This window comes from Maniola hyperantus, chromosome 2 (genome assembly GCF_902806685.2).
Source record: "Maniola hyperantus chromosome 2, iAphHyp1.2, whole genome shotgun sequence".
Taxonomy (NCBI): domain Eukaryota; kingdom Metazoa; phylum Arthropoda; class Insecta; order Lepidoptera; family Nymphalidae; genus Maniola; species Maniola hyperantus.
Window position 1 is genome coordinate 1,282,297 of NC_048537.1, and position 27,492 is coordinate 1,309,788.

Here is a 27,492-nt window from a genome sequence, read left to right on the forward strand (position 1 = left end):
TTTGATCTATGAAGTTATAAGTAGTTTAATTTCAAGACTGGATGCAACGCACCGTAGTACTAACACCTTGTATTTTAAAATCGAAATAAGGTAATAAGTGATATGAAATACTTTAAACCAAATAGGCACCTACCTATATTAAAGTAGAATCAAGAAAACAATTAGATTATTATGTAGGTAAGTACTTGATACATGAGCTAGTGTAGAAATATAAAAAATAGAGTTTATTTGCTAGAATGTGGTACAATTTGGTCTTAAATCTGTTTTGATCTAACACATTCAACCAATAACTGAGTGTGCAAATTATTACCTATAGTACATTATCATAGCATAATAAAATGTGAAAATTTAGAATGAATATCTACTTAACTTTATCTATCTAGGAAGTAATGTTAACAGTATAATTTTATTCAAGTCTTAATTTAAATCATTCAACAATCATTTTAAAAAAAGAAATATGTACATGTGCTTTAGTTAAAAATAGAAATAATAATCTTACAATAACAACGGTCATATCTACATCAATGGGTCAATCAATGGTTTTAGTGCAAAATTTGGGTTATATACAGGGGTCTGATATAATCAAGTAGGTATGTACTTGATACTGGTGTCACTTAAATGAAATATTTCCGAGATTATTCAACTGTTACCATTTTTTTCATGTTTTGACAACTTTTCTGATGATGTCCACGACCCTGTGACCCCGACTTGACGATGAGGTCGACGAATGTGAGATGAACAAGTGGTTTTGGCCTGCATCTGTGGTGGAGAAGTGCACATAACCTTCAAGTTGTGATTGGAAGCAGTCATGTACCTGCATGGATCGGATAAGAACACAGTAACTCTTGGTGTGAGGCCTGTTGTAATGATACAAAAGAAAAAAAAGCCATCCCGGCCTGCCTCATTATGATGGAGGCTGTAACCTCAAGGTATTGTTATGTAATACAGTAATAAGAAGGTAAGAAACATCTGAATACTACTATGGTTAATTGAGGCAAATCTAGTTTACCTAGTAACTAAAATAAAGTCTTAAAACTTTGAATTGAATAGTCTCAATATGAGTAGTTATTCTTCTTTAATTAAATAATTACATACTTAACTATACACATAGTAATATTTAAGTACAATTTAAGGATAGAATGCCTGAAATATGTGTCAGGTGCATGTGTTTTCATTACCTACCATTTAATGTAAGATTTTTGGATTTGGGTCTATGGTAGGCATGGTATGGTTGTGAGAATGATAGACAGTGATAGGGAGACTAATAGAGTCGATTGCCAGATGCACCCATTGAATACCTATCTACCGACTGAATAGTCTGTATTATGTACTGACAGACATAGATCAACCCGCAGGCCCTGCATAATCAAATATGATTTGAGTTCTCTACTAAGCTACTACTGGACATAAAGAAAAGATTTTGGAAAATTAGACCTGGGGTGGATCAGCTAATAAATAATTAATTGGTCCACTAGATAAAGTAGGTAACATTGAACCTATTTTGAATCTGTAGGTTTACTTATTCGACCAAATTAGAGTTATTAGATTACTTTGAATACCTAGTAAGTATAGGGTATGAAATATCAGGTTTGAATTAATCTAACTATGTACATACCAGAAACAGAAAGACATACAACACTCATGCTCACGAAAGTAGCCATGTGGATGTTGGAATTTTATTTGATTCTTATACCAATAAAATTTATATTAAGTGCTAGTATGTACTTTTGTTCCGTTTGCTCACCCTTGTGGAAATTATAAATTACATTTGCTGCAACCACCATTTAAGGAGAGGTGAGGTTATGAAAGGAAAATGAATTGAATCATTATTATATTAACCTAAAGTGAATTTAACTGATCAGATCAGATGAAAATAAATAAATGGACTTGAATTAAAATATTTATTTATCAGCATAACAGTGGTTCTTTCAAATGTTCTTAGAGTTTTATAATTAAAAAAAGGTAAAATTATGTGAGCTATCACATTCATATAAAGTCACTAGTAGCTGACATCCTCTTATACTAATAGTTGACATGCATTCGTGATTTTTAGAATTTGGAAAATAAAAATAATAATAAAATAAAAACACGTTTCCACTTCTCATGCTCGTAAGGTTCTATTTTACGCAGGCTATAAGAGGACTAAAGTGCGTTTCATGCTGTTATACACAAGGTATTTAGAGGTAAACAACAGTCTCTCTGAATGACATATGGATGAGAAAGAATTTATGTAATTTCTATGGTGCCAGTGAACTTTTGCACTTGTATTGAGGTTGCGACCTATACCTACCTACAAACTCATTACAGCACCCTCATTTAATCCCTACTCTTTTCGGTCAATCTATAGATATGTACTTATAGTAATATTATATTGTTACATTTCCTCGCAATCGAAGTGAAAATCAGTGTTTATAACTCGGCTCAAGTGGCTTGTTTGGTGCCCTTGTTGTACAATCTGCTTTCATAAATCAAAGCCTTTAGGTACTTACTACCTCGGAAAAACACACACTGAACAACAGGTTAACTACCAAGTACATCATATTTACTGTTGTTATTATTGGATTGGCTTACCAACTTAATAGATGATACTATCTGCTGTAATAATAGAAATTAGAAAGAAATACTAAGTTACGAAGTTCAATTTTTATGTACGAGTAAAGGAAACTTTAAAAGATGTGTCTCTAATAACAAAAGAGAGTTACGAAGGTGTTATTAAATGAAGCGGCAATGACTGTGGCAATGTTATGTATTACAGGGTCTGGATTGTTGTATTTCTTTATATAGCCTACTAACACATAATTTTATCATATCGTTGTTTCTCGGGTATAAATAATGCACGAATAATTCGATCTCTGACTTAGGTTTAGATCTGAAATAAGAAATGAAATTGTCAGTATACAGAGAAGTGTAAATCTTAACCTTGCAAGCCCCATCGGATAAATAGTGGAGAAACGGATTCCCTACCTTTACTGCCCAAATTTTGACTAGCTATTTGACTTTGGAAAAAGGAGCTTATGAGATGCATATTTTTACTAAATAAATAAATTATTAATATAATTATTATAAACAAAAGACGGATTTGTCTCTTGTGTGTGTGCCCTTAAATTATATTAAAATTTCAAACGAGTTGCACAATTATTATCACCTGCAGACATTACACGTAGGGCGATTGTCTAAAACCTGCATCAATCATTATTGTTCTGATTGGCTGAATTTGTGCGATTCTTGTTGCAACAATGCATTGTGGCCAATAGTGAGCGAGCATTAACCAATCAGAGATGATTGCGATCGTGACATTGTAGCTGTCAAACAACCGCGGTAGAGCCCACGGTGAACTAAAGATGTTTACTACTGTAGATACTCCACAAATAGTTGAGAATATCGATTTGAGTGTTGAGTTCAATAGTCTCGATAACTAGTCTTTCAAATCATTAATCAAATTACTGAAAGCCATAAAGCAAATTAAGAAGAAGATTAATCAAATGAGATATTAAGGGAGCAAACACTTAGCGGGTTTGCCATAAACGTTGACACTATAATATTCATTCTATTGACTGTACACAAATAATCGCTTCTGGTGGCTGTCTTGGGGAAGCTAATAAAAAAAAATGGTGTTTAATATTGTTATGATATAACGTGTCATTGTTATGAATGTGATTATTATTTTTAGACTCTAAACGAACTGACAACCAGTGAATAAGAGAAAAGGATACCGACTTATGTATGGACTTAGTCCTGGTGCGATAAGCGGTGATCCCTGAGAATATTAGAAACGAATACCGACTTATGTATGGACTTACTCCTGGTGCGATAAGCGGTGATTCCTGAGAATATCTGAAAAGAATACCGACTTATGTATGGACTTATTCCTAGTGTGATAAGCGGTGATTCTTGAGAGTATTTTATGATAACCTAACGAGCAAATAAGAGAGAAGAATACCGACTTATGTATGGACTTATTCCTGGTGTGATAAGCGGTGATTCTTGAGAGTATTTTATGATAACCTAACAAGCAAATAAGGGAAACGAATACCGACTTATGTATGGACTTATTCCTGGTGCGATAAGCGGTGATTCCTGAGAATAGTTGAAAAGAATACCGACTTATGTATGGATTTATTCCTGGTGTGATAAGCGGTGATTCTTGAGAGTATTTTATGATAACCTAACGAGCAAATAAGAGAGAAGAATACCGACTTATGTATGGACTTATTCCTGGTGTGATAAGCGGCGATTCTTGAGAGTATTTTATGATAACCTAACAAGCAAATAAGGGAAACGAATACCGACTTATGTATGGACTTATTCCTGGTGCGATAAGCGGTGATTCCTGAGAATAGTTGAAAAGAATACCGACTTATGTATGGATTTATTCCTGGTGTGATAAGCGGTGATTCCTGAGAATATTTTATGATGAACCAACCGGCAAATGAGAGAAAAGAATACCGACTTATGTATGGACTTATTCCTGGTGAGATAAGCGGTGATTCTTGAGAATAGTTTATGATAAGCCAACAAGCAAATAGGGGAAACGAATACCGACTTATGTATGGACTTATTCCTCGTGTGATAAGCGGTGATTCCTGAGAATATTTTATGATGAACCAAGTGGCAAATGGGAGAAAAGAATACCGACTTATGTATGGACTTATTCCTGGTGTGATAAGCGGTAATTACTGAGAATAGTTTATGTAATATAACTTGTCCCAATTGTGTCAAAGCAATCGTGCCAAAGGAGGGCAGCATTGACTATAATATAGACCTAAGAATAAGGAATCAAGAATGACAAATGGAAGGTGGCAATACTGACGTAAACAATGGATCGTATTCCGGTGACAAAAGCTGGTCCTAGTAAGAACCAACAAACGAATTGGAAAACGGCTGACGAAGCGTCTGAAAAATGACGAACAATAATAGTCTGGTAAAACCTGATTCGATAATCCCGATGCGAGTGGACGGTGATCTTCAGTATGAACTTCAGCAACTGATCGGGTCGCGATGGTGACAAGAGGGAGTCTAGTTAATTTGATGGAAAACAAGCAGACTAATTCGGGGTCGGCAAGTGGAAAGGGTGTATCCTTTTTATTAATAATAATAGATTTATCTACAGAATAGAGGTACAGAAGTAGATATCATGGTTGGAAATCACTTTACCTGTTCTAGCAGATACTCACTAATGTTCAAGGGTTACTTAAATTCAAATTAAAGTTCTTATAATTGACGTATTCCGTAATGATATATTAATTATGTCTTGCTGAATTCGGTACGTAGTAGCTAGAAGTTGTATAGACCCTTTAAAGTAGATCTAAAATGACATGCTGATTGTAAATGCTAAATATCGGTTCATGTTAATGTACATCTTCGCAGTCACTCATTGTATTACGTTGATGTTTGGTGGAAACAGCACAGTAAAGAGCAAATTCTTAAATACTATTTCAAGTAACATCTATTCCAATAGACTATATAAGCAGTTCGCGCACGAAGGCTTGCTTACTTCACTCGCTAGGTATTAATGTATGGATCGCTGATATGTTATTAAAGCGTATAAGTACACCAATGTATCACGAAATAATTTCCTACATCTTTGTCATTCATTTGTTACACACTGACACGAGACAAGCAACGGTGACCGATGCGGCAATTCACGGCTCAGCATGACGCTGGGTTGGTGCAGCGTTTGGTGCTGTTTGTCCTCAATCACCGTGTTCAAGTTAACCATATTATCATAAGAGGACGAGGGTCTCTGGCATCGTTCGTCCTTACGCGCTCAAGAATGTACAAGAATGGAAGTTTCCAGAAATCAGATTTTATTGTATGTTACATCAATTAAGTCTATAGTGCCATGAAGGACTCGTTGCTTGCGAGACAATAAAATGGGGCAACAAAACGCCGTCTGTTGCGCTCTCTATCGCACTTACGGGGCTTATGGTAGACACAGTTATGCATGCATCTGCCCCTAGTGCAAGGATGATATGGGGCATCACAGGTAACGAGTTTATAATAATACAATAATACCTTGGCTAACATCATTGTGACTTATTTTGTTATATTAATAATAGTATTTGTTGTGCTACAATCGAGATACAGTCAGAGGCAGTCGTCTCAGTTATTTGAAAATATAGGATTACATTTTACACATTGTAGATCTCATAGTGATCTGTACTGTGTGTATCATTATCAATTAGTGGATTCATGTTTCTTTAAATTTCTGGAATAATATGATTATTGGGGTCTCCTTAGAATACATTGTGGTTTGTTTCGATCTTAGTACTTATTAATAATAACAACTACATTTAACCATATTATTTATCTTGACTTCGTAGACATAGGTTCAATATTCAATAACTCAATTTGATAGGTAATTATCTTTTATTGTTATTCAAGTAGAGTACAAAATATGGTCACATAATATCTGTGCCGACATCTCTGCCTTTCTGGTCTGCAAAATTATTTTACAATCATTATTCATATACTTACCGATATTGCTTAGTATAATACTACATATATGCAATTAAAGATTGGCATATTGTTTTCTTATTATTTGTTTTACGTTACATACTTATATTGTAATATATATATATATTTTTTTTATTTTATTTTTTTTCAACGGTGTCAATCAGTAGGTACCACTTGAGAATAATTAAATGTCAATTCACGATAATCAAATTGGTAATGCATGAAACACTACAAAGACATTATAATCAAGGTCAACTCATATCAAATATTCATCAATTGTATGAGAACATTGGATTATAAGATATTCTTTTAATTTATTTTTAAGTTTAAAGAAATTATGAAGTCTACAGAAGTAGTTAGGTTGATTAGTATATTGTAAAACTTTGTGATTAATTTTGTATAAAGTGTTAGTAATGGTCAATGGGATCCAACAACTCTTACCATATCTCTTAAAATGTATATACTAGTGAAAATATTGTAATTTGTGTTGCATTAGAGCATTATGTAGGATTAGAATTCATGTCATTACAGTGGTAAGAAGGAAAGGGCAAACAAACTTACTTTAATTGAAAACTGATAGTGACATTGTTTAAAATCATAGAGTACTTAGCACTCAGAATTCAAGTTGGTGATAATTCACTATCCTTCTTTTCTTTCCTCGTTGTTGTTTTGTTTAAGGTTGATTATATTTTATTCGCTTTAAATGCAAATTACCAAAGATGTTTTATAATTCTCATAATTAGTATTGCCACATTTGCCATGCAAATATTTATTCACGTATTACTAAATACAAATACAAACTTGAAGAATATGTAGTTCATAATAATATTTAAAAATAAAATTATTGATTTCACTATAATTTCCTTGTATTAAGTATTAACATAAATTGTGTTGATTTCAATATTTGATTATACTATTGTGAATTGGTTGTATACGTATATCACTAACAATAACTAGATCATACAATTTTCTTAATATCAAGCTTAAATCAGAATGACTTATAGTATTTACTATTTACTTATCTCAGTGTGATTTGTTGTGTATTTATAAGAATTAGACTTAAAGATGTTGATTGCAATGTACATAATGATTATTGATACCAGTATTTTGTAGGTCTCATTGGCACTTGTTTTGTGCACTTGTTAAATCTAACAATGTTAGCTTTGATCTGTTAGAGGAATTATTATACTAATCATATTAATTATAATATAGGACTGTTAAGGTATTCTATGTTGCTCCTATTGAGTTATGGGTATGAGGGCATTACCCTCGGTTGGAAGGCCGAGTGGTCAGATATGAGGACATATCTGGAGCAGGATGGACGACTGTAGGCAACACAGAAAACCTGCCATCTGTCACCCGTGAGTGGAGGTGTGACAGTGGTAGCGGCGTCGGACGGACGGAGCGAGAGAAAAAAGATGGACGATATAAAAGTAATTAAGCGAGATATAAGTACTAGGTGATTAATTAAGCTAGATATAAACTAAGTGGATGTTACAAGTGTACCTGAATATAAGACTGTGGACATCGGAACTGCGTTTGATTCATATTAGGGTCATCCCAAGACTAATAAACCCGGATTGGAGGTTAAGTTGTTTATAATATTGTTCTCAAAAGATACGTGAAATCTGCTAATCCGGACTTAGCCAGCGTGGTGGATTATGGCCTATACCCACACCACCACCAGTAGAAATCTACATTACTCCTGAGTGACATAGGTAGGCTATATTTTATTGTAAAAAACGAAATCCCCACGAAAATTGTAATAAGCTATCCGTGCGAAGCTTGAGCGGGTCGCTAGTCTATATAAGTATATAAAAAGAAAAGATGACTGACTGACTGACTCATCTATCAACGCACTGCTCAAACCACTGGACGTATCAGGCTGCAATTTGGCAAACAGAAAGCCATTATGACGTAGACATCCGCTATGGAAGGATTTATGAAAATTCAAACTCTGAGGGGGTAAAATAGGGATTTAAAATTTGCATAGTCCACGCGGACAAAGTCGTGGGAATTAGCTAGTTAAGTACGAAAAGGTTTCTAAATAATTATTTATTTACAAAGTCTTAACTGCTTTGAGTTGCCTCGAAAATTTACAAAGAGATTTTAAAATTCACTGAAATACCTAGTAATCAACATTTCCGTCAATTTGAACGGCTTGGGGTTTAGGCAGTGGTCCGAGAAACGAGTAGAACTGAAAACTGAAAACTGAAACGATTTGGCGATCAGCGGGAAGCGAGTGTGTAGCTTCGATAGTTTCTCGCTGGGCTGTAAGCGAGTGTGCAATTGCGACGAGCGATTACTTGCGCCATTCGCCCGCGGTCGCTCAGTCCTGTGCAAACCTGCGCGCGCGTTACACGTGTTCAAGCAAGCGAGCATCGCTGAACGAATATCGCTGAGCGAGTTTATTTTTGAAAGCTCGTCGCTCAGCGACAAAACTAGTAAAGCGAGTCGTCGCCGGCAGTGTGAACACTCAGAGAGCAACTTTTGATATATGCATCTCTTTCGTTTACACGGAATGTACATTTATTGTGCGTTTCTTGAGAGAGAAAATCGCCGGTAGTTAGTGGTTTTCTCGCTGGCGCGGCGCGACGGTCGTATCACTGCCTAGGCTCCAACCATGCAGAGCCTTAAAAATATATTGTTCTTGTTAGGGTTCCGTACCCGAAGGGTGCCAACGGGACCCTATTACTAAGCCTCTGCTATCTATCTGTGCGTCCGTCTGTCTGTCAGCGGGCTGTATCTCGTAAACCGTAACAGGTAGAGAGTTGTCACAGAGAATGTGTACCTATTTCTATTGTCGCTGCAATAACAAAAGAACCGGTCAAGTGCGAGTTGGGCCTCGCCCTTTTAGGGTCTATTTCCGTACATAATTATTCACATTATATTTTGGTTGTATGAAATAATAGATGATGCCCGCGACTTTGTCTGCATGGAATTAGGTTTATTAAAAATCCCGTGGGAACTCTTTGATTTTTCCGGGATAAAAAGTAGCCTATGTGTTTTAACACCAGGGTATAATCTATCTTCATTTCAAATTTCAGCCAAATCCGTACGTTTAGTAGTTTTTGCGTGATTGAGTAACAAACATCCACACTTTCACATTTATAATATTAAAATATTAGGATATGGAGTATACAGTGACGGGAGTATGCTACTGTGATCAGAGCCTTACGCTAAATAAATGAACGTTACCCGAATACATTGAAACGTTTGAAATTACTGTGAAGTAATAAAAACCCGAGTGTTTTCCCCAACTTTCTGTTAAACGGCAGAGTTATTTTCTTTAACGCCTTCAAACTCGGAGTAAGCTCAGTTTTCTCTTCGGACGAAGATTGGGTTAAATCTAAGCTGCTCGATTGTGGGAGAACTGCATGAATTATTATTACAATCTCTATTGTTGTGATTGGCTGAATTTGTGCTATTCTTGTTGCAACAATGCATTGTAGCCAATAAATAGTTAGCGAACGTCAACCAATCAAGGGTGATTGCGATCGTGACATTGTAGCTGTCATTCTACCTCAATCGCGCACCTGAGTAATGTAGACAACATTTAATTTTTGCGGGTAGATTTTAAAATTTGATGGAAAAAGCATTTCCAAAAATCTCTTTCATACGTCGATTTTCTTTTGTGGATTTAAATGATCCTCTGACAAATAGATAAGATAAGATAAGATAAGATAAGTTTATTAATTGCAAAATTGTATGTACATAGGGTCTTAAAAATATTAAAGTCCAATTACAATCTGCCATCAATGGCGCGCAATTTTACAATAGTGTCAGTTACACATTTAGTTACTATTAACATAGGTACTAAAAAATAAAAAATAAATTTAAAATATGATGTCAGAGAAAACCTAAAATAGTCTTATTTAAGTGCATGTTAATATTAACATAATAATAAATTAATTACATTGATGAAATTAATTACTTAATCAAATCTCGAAATTAAGCCTTAATATGTCGTACGAAGTCATCCACTGTATAAAAATTTTTTTCTTGCAACCATTTACCATTTTTTTAATTTATGACAGAATTGTTTAAATGGAAGCATTTTAATCTCCATCGGCAATTTGTTAAAGATTTTTATGCACATAGAGTAACAATTTTTTTGGTATAATGATGTTTTGGAGATCCTATCAGACACTAATTTATCTTGATTTCTCAATCCTCTTTTTCCAACATTATCATGCAGAGTTTTGAAATAATGAAAGTTCGTTTTGACAAACTTTGCAATTTCTAAAATGTACATACATGGAAGTGGCAATATTCCATGTTTTTGAAAGACAGGCTTACATGATTCATAAGGAGGCATGTTAAGAATAGCTCGTAGACATTTTTTCTGAACTAATTCATAGTTTCAAGCCTTATTAAAATCTGTTGAATTTCCCCATATAATCAGGCCATAACGGAGTACTGATGACACGTAACCATGGTATGCTGTGAGAGCAGTATTCAAACTAGCAGTCTTTACTAGTCGACGTAATACGTACACAAATCTATTTAGTCTATTACACACATTATTTATCTGATATTTCCATGAGCAGTTTTGATCAATTTCTATTCCTAAAAATCTACAATTTGTTGTTTCATTAATTTTATGGCCTTTATAGTTAACATTAAGATTTACATGTCGTTTATTATAATGTCTAAACTGAATAAAATTAGTTTTATTAATGTTGATACATAGATTATTATATTCTAGCCATTTAATTATTGATTCTACGGTATTATTTATTTCAGCTTCGAATTCACTTATGTTATTATTATTACATGTCAGAAGAATAGAAATGTCATCTGCAAAAAGAGTCATATTATTATTTGTGATATCTGGTAAATCGTTTATATAGAATAGAAAAAGAAGAGGCCCTAGAACCGTGCCTTGTGGTACTCCATATTTATTTGTTTCAAATGACGATTTAAAACTCACTACTTCATTATTATCATTTAAATTTTCTATTTCTACACACTGTCTTCTACATTTGAGAAAGGATTCTATCCATTCCAGGGCAGGTCCTCTAATGCCATAATTGTCAAGTTTATCCATTAGAAGTTTGTGTGAGACAAAATCAAACGCTTTTGTCATATCAATAAATATTGATATTACAATTTCTTTTGCATCCATACTTTTTATAATTTTAGTTACTAAGTTAAAGCAGGCTTGAGTTGTTGACTTTTTACTTTGAAACCCGTATTGCTCATTTTTAAATATTTTAAATTTGTTTATAAATTCAGTTATACGTTTGTGCATTGCCTTTTCAAAGATTTTCGATATTACTGGGACAAGCGTAATGGGACGATAATTACCTAATTGCCTTTTATCTCCCTTTTTGTGGAGTGGCTTGACCACGGATAATTTTAATGCGTTAGGAAAGCAACCTTGACTGAACGACTGATTTATTAAGTAAGTTAAAATAGGTGCTATTTCATTTTTGCAGAATAGAACATTGAATAAAAAACTAGTTTCGAACCCATCCGGGGTCCTTTTTCAAAACCGCGGCGCGTGCGCGGACGGACTCCCTTGAAAAAGGACCCCGGATGGGTTCGAAACTAGTCGGGCTAACGTCGACTACACACGTGAGTAAGCCGGGACAGATAGTATTAATAACTCTTTTTGAAAGTCAGATGTTGGATTTCTAAGATATAGTGGTGATAATTATTTCGCAAACTTAAAACTAAAGCTACGAGGGTTCCAAACGCGCCCAGGTCTGAGAAGAGCCCACAACAAACTCAGCCGGGTATTCTTTTTATTATCACCACTTTACAAAATTATTGAATCTTATTAGAACTATCACAATCCGTTGAGCAACTCATTCCCAAGCTTGCTTATCATTTAAATAATCCTTTACATTGTAATAGGATTTTTCAATTAGTTTACGTTTTATGAAAACTTTGAACTTGTTGAGAGACATCTCCAATATGTCTTCTGGAAGCTTATTATAAAATCTTATAGATTTTCCAATAAATGAATTGCTAAACACACCAAAACCCCAGCGCTTGTACTTGGCAGACCTCCCATGTTGACAGACACGGAGGCGAGAAACAGACGATGAAATTGAGTCGTAGGGAACCCACCCGCGCCACGCTCGCTGGTTTCAGGCCATACAAAAACTCTATGTCCAGTACTTAGTGGACGTCTATCAAATGATTATGATGATGAGATAATAGTAATTTTTGATAACTGTATCGCATTAGTCCTGTGTTAGAGATAATATTATGAAAATCGGCATTTAGGTATTTTGGTTCCGTACTTTATTTTATTTTATTTTTATTTTGTTTATTTGAAAGTAATCAACAGCGTAAATACATAATTATTATTTAAATTTAAATCTAGGTATAACAGAAGGCCAAAAGAGATTACTTAAAATTATAATTAAACTATTTTAACAGAATAGAGTTAGAATAAATGTAGGTATATACAATAATAAAATAAAATTACAACAGTGTGTGTATGATTGTATGTGTGTGTGTATGCGTGTGTGAGTGTGTGCTTATGAGTATGTGTGAGCGTGTGTGCATGTGTGTGTGTGTGTAAATGGGAGTGTATGATTGCATGCATATTTAGATGTTAGCTACTTTTTTTTTGTTTTACGATGATAGTTTCTTAATTCCTTTTTAAATTTATTGTTTGATAGGTAAAATAAGTCAAACTCAGCGAACTGATAAGGCCAATAACTGATACATTTAAGGTACATAAGACTGTGTGTGTACCTAACCCTACAAGTGAGGCCTTTTGCAGTAGGAATTTTTTAATCTCATTAGAAACCAGAAAGTTTACGCGGACGAAGTCGCAGGCAACTACTAGTCTCGAAAAGAAGAATATTTATTTGGCTTTCTTGTTCAATCAATCAAATCAATCAATCAATCAATCAATATAAATTATGGCGCAAACTGAAAACCAGCGCCAAGCATTGTGAGCAGTGCTCGGCTATGCTGAGTTTGCGACCTTTTGTTTATTGTTAGTTTTTAGTTTAGATAGTATATTAGATATAACATTATACATACTAGTTACTAGCAATAATGAAAACAATAAAGCATATTTATTATTATTTATAATTATTATGTAGGATTTATCAGAAGCCTTTTTATAGAATTTAATCAAACTGAATTCCACATGAAGAGCTAAATATCGAGTTTCTCAGAAAACTGTAATTGCACTTTAAATAATTAATTAACCAAGTTGGATCCCACCTACACAGTCATATCTTCCAAAGCAATGGAAATCCCGCAATACAGTCGGGAGTTTATCAACGCAATCAATATTATGCAATTTAAAAACGTAGCGGTTCCCCGTTTGCATGATAATGCTTATCACACGACCTTATACGACTTATACTGTGTGTTTTATTTATCCCGGATAGTACGGAGAACTTCTTAAGTGAGGAAATACGGGACAATTGTCTTTATTCTTTAATAATTAATTCATTTTAATTGTCTTTTGTTTTTCCTTTGAGCACATACTAACTAACGCGCTCTGGTTTCGCGTGGGTGGAATAACCGAAAAACGGTTTTATTATAAGTATAGATTTGATTGAGAAACATAGTATGAGAGAGAAAGACCCAATAAATGCGAAAGACGTGTGTTTGTTTGGTTTATTGGTTTGTCTTTCAGTCACGCAGCAACAGAGCAACAGAACGACGTGATTTTTTTACATGGGTACACGAAGACGAAGTCGGAGGCATCAGCTAGTAGAAGTAGTTAACAAATAGTACGTGGTGTGCTAAGCAATACAAGCACGTACCCTAACGTCAGTACTGGCCCCTTGTGGATTAACTATGACGTATAAGACTACGTACGTACTGCCCAAGGAAAATGTGGGGAAAACTGTCCAAGGAAAATGTGGGAAAAATAAGACACAGTTTGTTTGAGATTCTCGGAACGTGCTTGACCCCATGTCGAAACGCCGACAGCTTGGCATTTGCTATGCTGTGGTCGATTGAGATGAAAATGGTGTTATTATTTTTCGCTTCATTGGTTTGGCAAACTACCCTTCAGGAACATTTGGGGAAATTTTTATCTTATAATCTATCCATACTAATATTATAAATGCGAAAGTGTGTCTGTCTATCTGTCTGTCTGTCTGTCTGTCTGCTAGCTTTTCACGGCCCATCCGGACAACCGATTTTGATGAAATTTGGTACAGAGTTAGTAGAGAGCTTACATCCCGGGGAAGGACATATGCTACTTTTTATCCCAGAAAATCAAAGAGTTCCCACGGGATTCTTAAAACCTAAATCCACGTGGACAAAGTCGCGGGCATCAGCTAGTCCATACTAATATTATAAATGCGAAAGTGTGTCTGTCTGTCCGTCTGTCTGCTAGCTTTTCACGGGTCAACCGTTCAACCGATTTTGACGAAATTTGGTACAGAGATAGTTTGCATCCCGGGGAAGGACATAGGCTACTTTTTATTCCGGAAAATTAGAGAGTACCCACGGGATTTTCAAAAACCTAAATCCATGCGGACGAAGTCGCGGGCATCATCTAGTTTCCAATACGTCTTCTGGAAGCTTATTATAAAAATGTATAGAATTACCAACAAAATATAAGTGTGTAGCATGGTACCTCTCGTATCTCCGTCGTAAATCGTAATGGGGTAAAAAGAGAACCGTAGTACTAAGTTGTGGGTAAAAATAAACCGCTCAATAAAACTCCCGAGTCAGGTGAAGAAGCCCATTAAGGTGAAAAATGAACATGTTCAACTTCCACTAGGGTTCCGCGAACAACGGCTTTTTGATGGAAATTTATGAGAAATTACGGAACACAGAACCTCTTCACCGTAACAAACATTGGACCCTCTTCAAATATAATGTTTGAATAATTTATTTGTTCCTCTCTTTTCTCTGTCCTATCGTGATATAAGGTTGTTTGACTTTTGACGTTTAAATAGCAGAACAATAGGAAAATATTTAAGTAAGCCCGCGACTTCGTCCGCGTGGAATTTGGTTTTTAGAATCCCGTCGGAACTCTTTGATTTTACGTGATAAAATGTAGCCTACGTGTTAATGCATGGTATAATCTATCTCCATTCCAAATTTCATCCAAATCCGTTCAGCCGTTTCTACGTGATTGAGTAACAAACATCGAAACATCCACACATTTATTATACTAGCTGCCCTGGCGAACTTCGTTCCGCCTAACAGTATATTCAAATTTTTTAAATTTTTCTCTCCGTAAGAACCATCCTCGTACTTCAAGGAATATTATAAAAAAAGAATTAGCGAAATCGGTTCAGCTGTTCTCGAGATTTGCGATGACCAACACATTTAGTGATTCATTTTTATATTATAGAAAAGAAGATTAGGATTAGGATAGACTTCGTCCGAGTGGGTTCAGTAAACTTAAAACTAACAGCGGACGTTTATTTTATGAATTTTACAAGACTCCCTATTTACCTAATAGTTCTTAAGAAATAATTGATTTTTGACATAGTCACCTCGCACCGGAAGACGCAGTGTTGGAAGACCCCCCACCAGGTGAACGGACGACATCAGATGAGTCGCAGGGAGCCGCTGGATTCAGGCAGCGCAAGACCGCGGCGTGTGGAAGTCCCTACAAGAGACCTATGTCCAGCAGTGGACGTCTATCGGTTGATGATGATGATGATGATGATGACATAGTCATCATCCCAATTCTTACCAAAACCTAAAGCTACGAGGGTTCCACACGCGTCGTCCAAAAAGAACTCCATAATAAACACAGCTGGGTATACAGGATGTAGCTGGGTATACAGGGTGTAACCAGAACGCTGGCTTTAACGAAGACATGTGATAGTACTGATGATTACTGATATGATACCACAAAATAAACCCAAAAAAATTATTAAAAATCCTATAATTTTGTAATCTGACTGACGCTAGAGGTCAACGAACGTTGCGTAAGTAGGCCTTTTCGGAGTCAATGCACGTTGTAGGCGGGGCACTGACCCGAGTTTTGCACGCTATACATTGCTGGTTTGAAAAATACTAAATCACTAAAACTACAGAATGTGGCAAATGGTTATTGGTATTGGATTGTGTTTAGGTAGTATAACAATAACGCGAAGTTTATGTTAGCGTTCGTAGCTATTCGTACGATGTCGTCAGTCCACCTATAATTAGTGAGGGGTCTGCTAATGTCAATTTTCCGGTGCGGGGTCGCCATTCACCTTGAGTCCCCAACGTCCATCAGTGATTAGAGATGATAAGAAGTGCCTACTAAAAGAGATAAAACAATGATAGATATAGACAGGTTGAGATGGCAATCGGGGCATGAGGTGGGGGAACGCCCCGCACAGTCTCACGTCACCCGCACCCGGTTAGCGCGGGGGCTGTGTCGGTGTGCATTTTTTTTTATTCAGATACATGTTAGCCCTTGACTGCAATCTCACCTGGTGGTAAGTGATGATGCAGTCTAAGATGATAGCGGGCTAACCTGGAAGGGGTATGGCAATTTTTATTAAACCCATACCCCTTTGGTTTCTACACGGCATCGTACCGGAACGCTAAATCACTTGGCGGCACGGCTTTGCCGGTAGGGTGGTAACTACCCACGGCCGAAGCCTCCCACCAGACCAGACCAGAAATTTAGAAATTATAAAATTCCAAACCCCTGCCAGGAATCGAACCCGGGACCTCCCACTATTAAGACCACAGCGCTCACCACTGCGCCAGGGAGGTCGTCGTATGTAAACTCATTACATGTAAAGTGAGGAAAGAATAAAATAGCGTTCTATATTTGTAAGTCTGTAACTTATGAGTTGTCGTTATTGTTGAAAAAACGTAATGTCTTTCTGTTAAAATAACAAATTATATCTTATGTATTTATGAAGATTGAGTTTATTGGGTGATCCACCTCCTAATCATTAATAGTCGCGAACTATAGATGCATCTATTCGTGGCGTACGCGCGAACGTAGCTTCGCTATGTCCGTAGTTGGTTCAGTTCGTTCGTGTTCGCGCACGTCTCAAACACAACCTGTCCACATTGAACGCTCTGAGCACACTGCGTGCCTCTTTGTCTTCTTCTTCCTTACCTTATCCCACGCTACATGGGGTCGGCCGTCGGCACAACATGTCTTCTTCCTCCACTCACTTCTGTCATCCGCCAACGTATCATCCGCGCCATCTATCCACCTTTTCTTTGGTCGTCCTCTCCTCGTTTTTCCCTCTGCATGCCTCTTTGTATTCGTCAAAAAACCGACAAAGCGGATCGCTCCGCGCGTGACTTGAAAGTATGCTCATGCGCGCATCAAATGCACAGATCGCGCGCGTAAGGCGTCCTACCCGTAGTACAAGATTTTACGTCTCACCAAACCAAACCAAATTCGAGAGTCGAAATACTTCCGCGTTACAGTAAACTGGATCTTAAATGCCTTGGTTTAAAGCTCAAGTTTGTCTACACTTCTACAGCCAGCGCTCCAAGCGGAAACATTGCGAAATTAAAATCAGTGGCATTGAATATTTGACTTCAATGCAAGGTTGTTTAGGTCCATTTTACTGTAACGCGGAAGTATTTCCACTCTCGAATTTGGTTTGGTTTGGTGAGACGTAAAATCTTGTACTACGGGTACAGACTATGAGAATTGGTTACAAATTGGTATGGTTGGACGGCAAATTCTGTTACATTGCATGTAACTTTGCGTCAGTCTGTGCGCGGCATTAGATTCAGGATTGGTCTCCGCTACGTGCTGCTACGCCACAGCTACGCTCCTACAGCGCAGCGTAGACAAGTTTCCCTAGCGCACTCCCCAGAGCCCTCCATACAAACGTGGTTTGTTGGATTTCCCAGTGCGCGTTTGCTACTAGACACACACTTAGTTTCACATTTTCACTTTGTACATAACTCAGTAACAAGAATTTAGTCAATTTACTGTTCAAACACGCTGTCGCCGGAATTTTACACTAGGTAAATACACGCGAGTAGAGGTTTTTTAGTACTTAGCGCAAAATTGAACGTTTTAAGTGTGTTTATTTATTCCACGTTTCACAAAAGTTAGTGCTCATAAAAATATTAAGTACCCACTTACCTACTACCTAACTAGTGTTATAAAATACTACTACGATTAAACTTTGTTCGTGACTTCGTCCGCGTGGAATCTCTATAAATATTACGATCATAATAATACATTTCACTACATCACACTAAAAAATCGGCCAAGTGCGAATCAGACTCGCGCACTGAGGGTTCCGTAGTACAATCGTATTTTATCGATATTTTGAAGATAAATTAAAAACTACTTACTAGATCTCGTTCAAACCAATTTTCGGTGGAAGTTTGCATGGTAATGTACATCATTTATTTTTTTTAGTTTAATCATTCTCTTATTTTAGAAGTTACAAGGGGGAGGGGGAGGGGGGGGGGCACACATCTTACCACTCTGGAAGTGTCTCTCGCGCAAACTATTCAGTTTAGAAAAAAATGATATTAGAAACCTTAATATCATTTTTGAAGACCTATCCATAGATACCCCCCGTATGGGTTTGATGAAAAAAATTTTTTTGAGTTTCAGTTCTTAGTATGGGTAACCCCAAAATTTATTGTTTTTTTTTTTCTATTTTTGTGTAAAAATCTTAATGCGGTTCACATAATACATCTATTTACAAAGTTTCAACAGTATATCTCTTATAGTTTCGGAAAAAAGTGGCTGTGACATACGGACGGACAGACAGACGGACGGACAGATATGACGAATCTATAAGGGTTCTGTCTTTTGCCATTCGGCTACGGAACCCTAAAAATGTAAACAAACCAACTGAATAATTTAGGCTACGGTAGAGGCTACGAGAAAAAAAACGGAACGCTTTTCACATCTTAATTAAGCACACAAAAATATTATACACTCACTAGTTTGCATACGAAGCTAAAATTAAAAACCGGCTAAGTGCGAGTCAGGCTCACGCACCGAAGGTTCCGTAGTAGTAGTCGTATTTTTTCGATATTTTGCACAATAAATCAAAAACTATGATTCATAAAAATAAATAAAAATATGTCTTAGAATGCACAGGTGAAGCCCTTTTATATGATACCCCACATGATATAGTTATCTTACTTCGAAAATTGAAAATACTAATTATTAGTTCATGACCACAATTTAATATTTTTTGTGTGACGTAACCACAAATTCACGGTTTTCAGATTTTACCCCGAATGTCTGCTATAAGACCTACCTACCTGCCAAATTTTATAGTTCTAGGTCAACGGGAAGTACCCTGTAGGTTTCTTGACAGACCGACAAACGGACAGACAGACAAAAAACAAAGTGATCCAATAAGGGTTCCGTTTTTCCTTTTGAGGTACGGAACCCTAACAAACGCGCGACTTTGCTCAAAGACTTTGAGGCGGCGCGGCGGGAGAAAGAGGTCATTGAAATTTAATTTAAAACACGCGGGAGCTTTCTTATTTAAATGAAAGTAGGCTCTTATACATACTGCTGAAATTTTAATTTTTTTTCGCTTAGATTCAGTAAAAATATAATGTAGGTCGTTATTTAACAGTCTGGCTTTAGCTTTAGAGGTATAGGCAGTGGCGTGCAGCTCGTAGAGGCATAAACGCACTGCTTACCCTCATTTTAATAAATCAATGCTTATTTTTCATTATAACCTGCTGTAAAATAAGTTCATACCTAAATGCATACCCTGACTTGAACTCCTGTGCACGCCACTGGGTATAGGTATGCAGAGTCCGCGACAGGTTGAGATGACAAACGGGGTATGAGGCGGGGGGACGCCCCGCACACCGGGTTATCGCGGGGCTGTGCGGGAGCTGAAATGGCAAGTGTGCGGGGTGTTCTCTTCACACCCGCCATTGCAACTATTGCCGATTGCCAGTTCAACCTATTCCATACTATGTATGAGATGGTATGAGCGATTTTTTCATAGAATTATTATGAAAAACACTGGACCGATTTGAATGCGGTTTTTCGCAAGTAGGTAGTAGATAAGTAGGTTATCACTTCTGAATAAGTCTGATTTTTGATTCCATGGAATTCGAACAACTGTCATTTTATAAATCGCGGGTACCGTGCATCGATATAGAACGAAGATTGGGTGGGTTATTTTGTATGAAAAACAGGTTACCACCTGAAATTCAATTTTACCCTAACTCCATGTCAAGTGTCAACATAGAAAAGCCCTAAGCTGTAGGTACCTAATATTATAAAATTTTGAATTTTGGATTTTTGTAAAAGTGGAAATCTTGAAAAGTGTCTGACATCAATAGAAAACATAAGGAACACAATCGAACAGTGGAAAAACTAAAAGAAAAGCCATTAGGACAAAAACCTAATTTTCTTTAAAAAACTTGTAGACGACCTCCCTGGCGCAGTGGTGAGCGCTGTGGTCTTAATAGTGGGAGGTCCCGGGTTCGATTCCTGGCAGGGGTTTGGAATTTTATAATTTATAAATTTCTGGTCTGGTCTGGTGTGAGGCTTCGGCCGTGGCTAGTTACCACCCTACCGGCAAAGCCGTGCCGCCAAGCGATTTAGCGTTCCGGTACGATGCCGTGTAGAAACCAAAGGGGTATGGGTTTAATAAAAACTTCCATACCCCTTCCAGGTTAGCCCGCTATCATCTTAGACTGCATCATCACTTACCACCAGGTGAGATTGCAGTCAAGGGCTAACTTGTATCTGAATAAAAAAAAAAAAAAAAACTTGTAAAGGATCAACCAAACAGTGACCCAAGTACAAAATACAAATTAAACGAGGAGAAGAACTCTTAAAGTGTCCAACTCTAAATGTATTTATGTAAATACTCCGTGTGCCCAACTAATTTCACGCCTGAGATCTTGAGATAGAAACGCGGCCTTTATTTCTCGAAGAGCCAGCCGTAAAATATATTCTGATGATTGAGTACAATGAAAATAGCCGTGGTACCACACGAGTAGATATAGGTGGTATCTTCCAGAGACCATGGGAAGGACCACGGATAAACAATGTGAAAGATTCTTATTTGTTACTCGGACCATTTATTTTTCGTAAATCGCAACGATATTTTACCCGGCGCCTTTGCCTTACGCGTTTTTCTGTGAATGCTTGATCGATTTTTTAGGGGTCCGTACCTCAAAAGGAAAAATGGAACACTTATAGGATCACTTTGTTGTCTGTCTGTCTGTCTGTCTGTCAAGAAACCTACAGGGTACTTCCCGTTGACCTAGAATCATGAAATTTGGCAGGTAGGTAGGTCTTATAGCAGACATTAGGCGAAAAATCTGAAAACCGTGTATTTGTGGTTACGTCACATAAAAAAATTAAATTGTGGTCATGAACTAATAATTAGTATTTTTAATTATCATAGTAAGATAACTATTTCAAGTGGGGTATCATATGAAAGGGCTTCACCGGTGGATTCTAAAACAGATTTTTATTTATTTTTATGAATCATAGTTTTCGATCAATTATCGTGCAAAATGTCGAAAAAATACGACTGTAGTACGGAACCCTCGGTGCGCGAGCCTGACTCGCACTTGGCTGGTTTTCTTATGTTTTAAGTCAGAAAACTAAAGCAAATAAAGGTACAAATACAACCACAGGTAAATTAATATTGGTAAATTCTTGACGGTCTTTTACTGTCTTTTTACGGTGGAGAGCCTCATTAGGATACCTACCCTTTTTGAGGAGATACGGGTACGACTTGACTTCCCCTTTCTACAAAAATAATGTAAAGGAGGCATTCAATTGGCTTTGTTATTTTTTTTAAATAGATATAGCGAGGAAACGAGCAGGCGGGTCACATGATGTTAAGTGATTACCGCCGCCCATGAACATTTGCAGCACCAGAGGAACTGCCCCGTGCCGATGCGTTGCCGGCCTTTTAGGAATTTGCTGGTCCGCCCCTTGAATAACCCCATGTTGTAATCTAGTGCGAACACCGCCGATGGGAGTTGGTTCCACAGTTTGCATGTGCGTGGAAAAAAGAATCTGGCACAACGGGTGGTCGAAGTGCTCCAGAAACCCAGGTGATGAGGGTGGAATTGATTGCGGTGGCGTGCGGTGCGGTTGTAGAAAAAGGAGGGTGGAATGAGATCAAACAACTCTTCGGAACACTCTCCATTATAGAGGCGGTAGAACACGCAAAGAGAGCTTACGTCTCTGCGGTGTTCCAGGCTTTCCAGTGTTATGTTATTTACGCGACTTTCTCGGGTTATTGTGTGAATGATGCCGTGTAATTTCATAAGAACAGCGCATGGAATGGAGTCGTTTGTTTTGATTTATTTTTGCAATTTTGGTAACATGATTTTAAACAGGTACCCATAAATGTAATATGAGAGATAAAAGTAGGCCATTGTGTATTTTTTGCAATGCGTGGACTCGTTTGTGAAAAAAGGATAAAGCTTAATGCTTTGTGATACATTTTTAATTAACCTGAGTTTTTTGGGCAAACCCTTTCGATTTTACATGTTGGCAGGTCTGCCGAAATAATTATTTAAATAGCGGATATTATACATTTTTAGGGTTCCGTACTCATAGGGTAAAACGGGACCCTATAACAAGTCAGGCCCAGTCCTAGTCCTAGACCTAGGTCTAATTAATTGTTATTAGATATTTGTTCTTTATCTGTATTATTAATATTTTTCTGTGTTCTTATATAATTTATCTACACCCATGCTTTAAATCCTCTATAAAAGATTCTGAAACAGTTAGCTTATTGCCAACATTAAAACACCCAATATCTTAATAACCATTAAAGCATCCAAACGAGTGTTATAATGTTGTACTGAATTTGATTATAACACTTCTGTGAAAAAGAGACAACGCTATATACTGCTGGCATAAATCTCTCGTTATGCCAGCAGTATAGCGCTGTCTCTTTTTTACAGGAGTGTTATAATGAAATTCAGTACAATATTATAACACTCGTTTGGATGCTTTAATGGTTATTAAGATATTGGGTGTTTTAATGTTGGCAATAAGCTAACTGTTTCAGAATCTTTTATAGAGGATTCATAATATTATGGGTGTAGATAAAGTCTTGTATGCAACTGTTGATAATTAGGTATTAAAACACTCAAGTCGTACTATTATCAACCGACTTTCGTGTTTTAATGCCCCTCTTTATACAACAGTTGCATAAATAACTATTATGTCAGCACTCAGCAAAATAATTATGATTTATTATTACTTAAACTCCGCTGTATGTCTGTCCGTCTGTCACCAGGCTGCCGCTATAACAGCAAATATTAAAAACAGAATAAAATAAATATTTAAGGGGGCTCCCATACTACAAACTTGATTTCTTTGATCGTTTTTATAGGTAATGGTACGGGACCCTACTCGCACTTGGCCGGTTTTTATCACTGATCTCTTCTAACCTTTCTACAAGTATGGTACGCGGGGGACCTGGGGGACATAGGTCTAGCCGTGAACATAGGTCTCTTGTAGGGACTGGAGGTCTATCGGGTTTAATGATGATGATGATGATGAATATGGTAGCAACTGAAAAAGGAAATTTCACCTGCCACATCCTTATTAACGCATCAAGCCTCAAATTTTTCGCGCACCTCCCCCTTATTATCTAACAGAATGCTTAGTACGAGATTTTATGTCTCACCAACGTTGATAGTATTCGAGTGTCGAAACACTTCTGCGTTATAGTAAACTGGATCTTAACTGCTTGGTTTTAAAGCTCAAGTTTGTTAACACATCTATAGCCAGCGCTCCAAGCGGAAACGTTGTGAAATTAAAATCAGTGGCATTGAATTTTTGACTTCAACTGCACAATTGCACTTTGCAATTGTGCATTGTAAGGTCTACATCTCCTGAGGATGCTCAGGTGTTGGGGCGAAATGTGCGTTGAGTGTGTTTGGGATTTGTGTGGTGCTGCGTGGTGGTGGTGCGTATTGCTTGCCTGCAGGGTTAGCATGGGCGGGGATATAATTTTCTCCCCGGGGAAAGGATAAAATCTTTATCCCCTCCGACAGCTTTATCCACTCTCCGAGCATGGGCTCACGGGTGGATATAATTATCCACAGTGAATAAAACGGGGGACTTTTCGGTTTTTGGATCTTTTCCTTTACCTTTATTGGGTTAATGGTAATTGGTATTTGGGACCTATGTTGGGTTTATGTTGGGGTTCCCAACCATATTCCAAACATAACCCAAACACAACCCAAACATAACACAAACACAACCCAAACATAACCCAAACATAACCCAAACATAACCTAAACCCAACAGGTACCGCGAGACATGTTTTGATTTTTGAAGTTCTATGAGAATAAACTTAAACCCACGTCTAATGTCGAGGATAAAATTGTCCCCGAATTAGGGATAAACTTCTCCTCTCCCCTGTTGCCGTGCTTTGAGAGGTGGACAAGTAAATTTTATCCCTCGTCAGTGGATATAATTGGGGGATAAAATTTTTGTCTCCTGCCCATGCTAGGGGGGCTGGTGGCTGCTTCTTCCTGCATTCTTCCTGTTTCAGCGGATTATAGCAAATTAAGCTTTTGGTTAATTGTATATCATGGACTTCCGCAAAGTAACGCCTGCTTCTATACAACATTCAACTCACAGCTCTTTAGGTTCATTTTACTTTGACGTTATTGTGTTTCGAGTTTCGACTCTCGAATTCTAGCAACGTTGGCGAGACGTAAAATCTTATACTAAGCGTACAGGCAACGCGGAAAATCCCGAAATTGCCTTCAATAAATAATGCCGGCCCATCAATTGCCGCGCCGTAATGAAAGTCGCGATTTGTTATTCTCATAAACGGAATCCCCCTTTACAGGGCGAGACGGGGGATTTTACAAGCTCGTTGCTCGCGCAAATCCCCTTTATGGAGCGAAACGTATTTACATGTATCTACATCAGCACTGAAACGATATCGCTCGGCTTTTTATTAAAAAACTAGTAATTCCTTCGTCCGCGTGAAATGTTATAGTGGCAAAAGAAATACACACAGACGGATGGACAGACGGACAGCGGAGGCTTAGTAATAGGGTGGGGTGTCCCAGCGTGCCTGGGTGCTGCTGGCCCCTTTTGGATACGTCCGAGGGGAAGAGCAGTATTCGGGCCGGTGGACACTGGTAACATGTCTAATAATTTCTCTTCGGGGATATTGTTGGCTATGGCTAATGACCTGAGAGGGGGGGGGGGGGGGAGGTTTTTCCGCGTGTCCTTCTGACTAACAGAGGGCACAGTGGATCGCGTTGTTGCCCGTTGGGTCCCCGGAGGGGAGGGGGGGGGGGGAAGACGCACATCGTTGGTGCGCTTCGGACTTGTGGCGGAGGACCTCGTGAGTGGTTCCCCGGTGGAGGGTCCACCTCGACGGACGGCTCGCGTCGCTGGCTGGGTCACGGTTGATTGCTTCGGTGTTCCCGTGACCCAGTCGCCATGCGACGCGCAGGAGCGCCTCTCGGCCGGCGGCGAGACCCACATACCTTCCTTCAATTGACTGGTTGGTTGGGTAGCTGGCTGACTTCCAGAGGGGGGGATGCGTAAACGCATTTCCATAAAAAAGGCTTAGTAATAGGGTCCCATTGGCAGCCTTAGGGTACGGAACCCTAATAACCTAATAACAGAGAAACAATAAGGTAAAACGATGAAATAATATTTTTCATATACAGGGTGTAACCAGAACGCTGGCAAAAATGAAGACAGGTGGTAATACTGATGATTACTGATATGATATCACAAAAAAAAAACGCGAAAAAATATTTAAAAAATCCTATGTTTTGTAAATGTTTATGATATTTTGTTAATAAAACATCTGACTGATGCTAGAGGTCAAGGAATGTTGTGTAAGTAGGCCGGTCGGAGTCAATGCCACGTCCGCGTCGTAGGCGGGGCATTGACCCGAGTTTTGCACGCTATACATTGCGGATTTGAAAAATACTAAATCACTAAAACTACAAAATGAGGCAAATGGTTATTGGTATTGGATTGTGTTTAGGTAGTATGACAATAACGCGAAGTTTTTGCTAGCGTTCTGGTTACACCCTGTATAATAATAATATGTCGCTACTTGAAACATTTTATATAACATTTCATACTGATTGTTTAACCTTGTTACATATTAATACATTCTGCTAGAATAATATGGAATGACTTTCCGGCTTTTCGCTAGTAATATATTATGTGCCTTTAAAAGAAAATGAAAAGGTACCATCTAAGTAGGTACGCTCCACCTCGAGGCGATGCATTAAAAATAAATAAATATCTGATTTAGAATTTACAAGAAAAGCCCTTTCATATGATACCTCACTTGATATAACTTTGAAATTGAAAATACTAATATTTGTTCATGAGCACATTTAATTTTTTTTGCTGTGATTTCACCACATATTCACGGTTTCCGGATTTATTCCTTTACTTGTGACCTACTTACCTACAAAATTTAATAATTCTAGGTCAACGGAAAGTACCCTATAGGTGTTTTTGACAGACACGACGGACAAACAGACAACAAAGTGATCCTATACGGGTTCCTTTTTCCGTTTGAGGTACGGAACCCTAAAAATGCACATTTAGATAACATAATAAAACAAAGAAAATCCGTAAGCCGCGACGCGACGTTTCCATTTTCCGAGATCACAGATAAACTCATCGCTCCCACATAACACGCGCAAAACAAATAAAATCTCGCCAAACATATCTGCTCAGTTTGTCATAAAAAGTTTATCTTTTACTAGGAACCTAAAGCTTCATCAGTAAGACCAGAGGCGTCTCTAGCCCTTGTGGCGCCCGTGTGCAACCAGTACCCTGGCGCCCTCTAGTCTAGTAGGAGCAGGGTCAAAATGGAATACTAACAGTTATATTTTCAAACGGAAATTCGGATGCAAATGGTGCAATTTTAAATGATGACGGCGTCGGCCATAACACGAGCGCAGGGTCTTTGAGAGCGCCGGCATCGACGCATCTTTGGAGGTGTCGCATAAGAGGGCGCTCGGCGCCCCCTTAGACCCGGCGCCGGTGTGCGCCGCACACCCTGCACCATAGGTAAAGACGCCTCTGAGTAAGACGTCCGCTGCTGGACTGTCATCCACTGGATCCAGCGGCTCCCTGCGACTCGCCTGATGTCGTCCGTCCACCTAAAGCTTATTAGTTTAATAATACGC

The 27,492-nt window shown here is 37.8% G+C and overlaps 1 protein-coding gene across 2 annotated transcripts in view; it reads left to right on the forward strand.

The window, feature by feature from the left end:
• The window catches only part of LOC117989048 (metabotropic glycine receptor), a 281,440-nt gene that overhangs the window by 214,135 nt on the left and 39,813 nt on the right, over positions 1–27,492 (forward strand). The window lies entirely within an intron of this gene.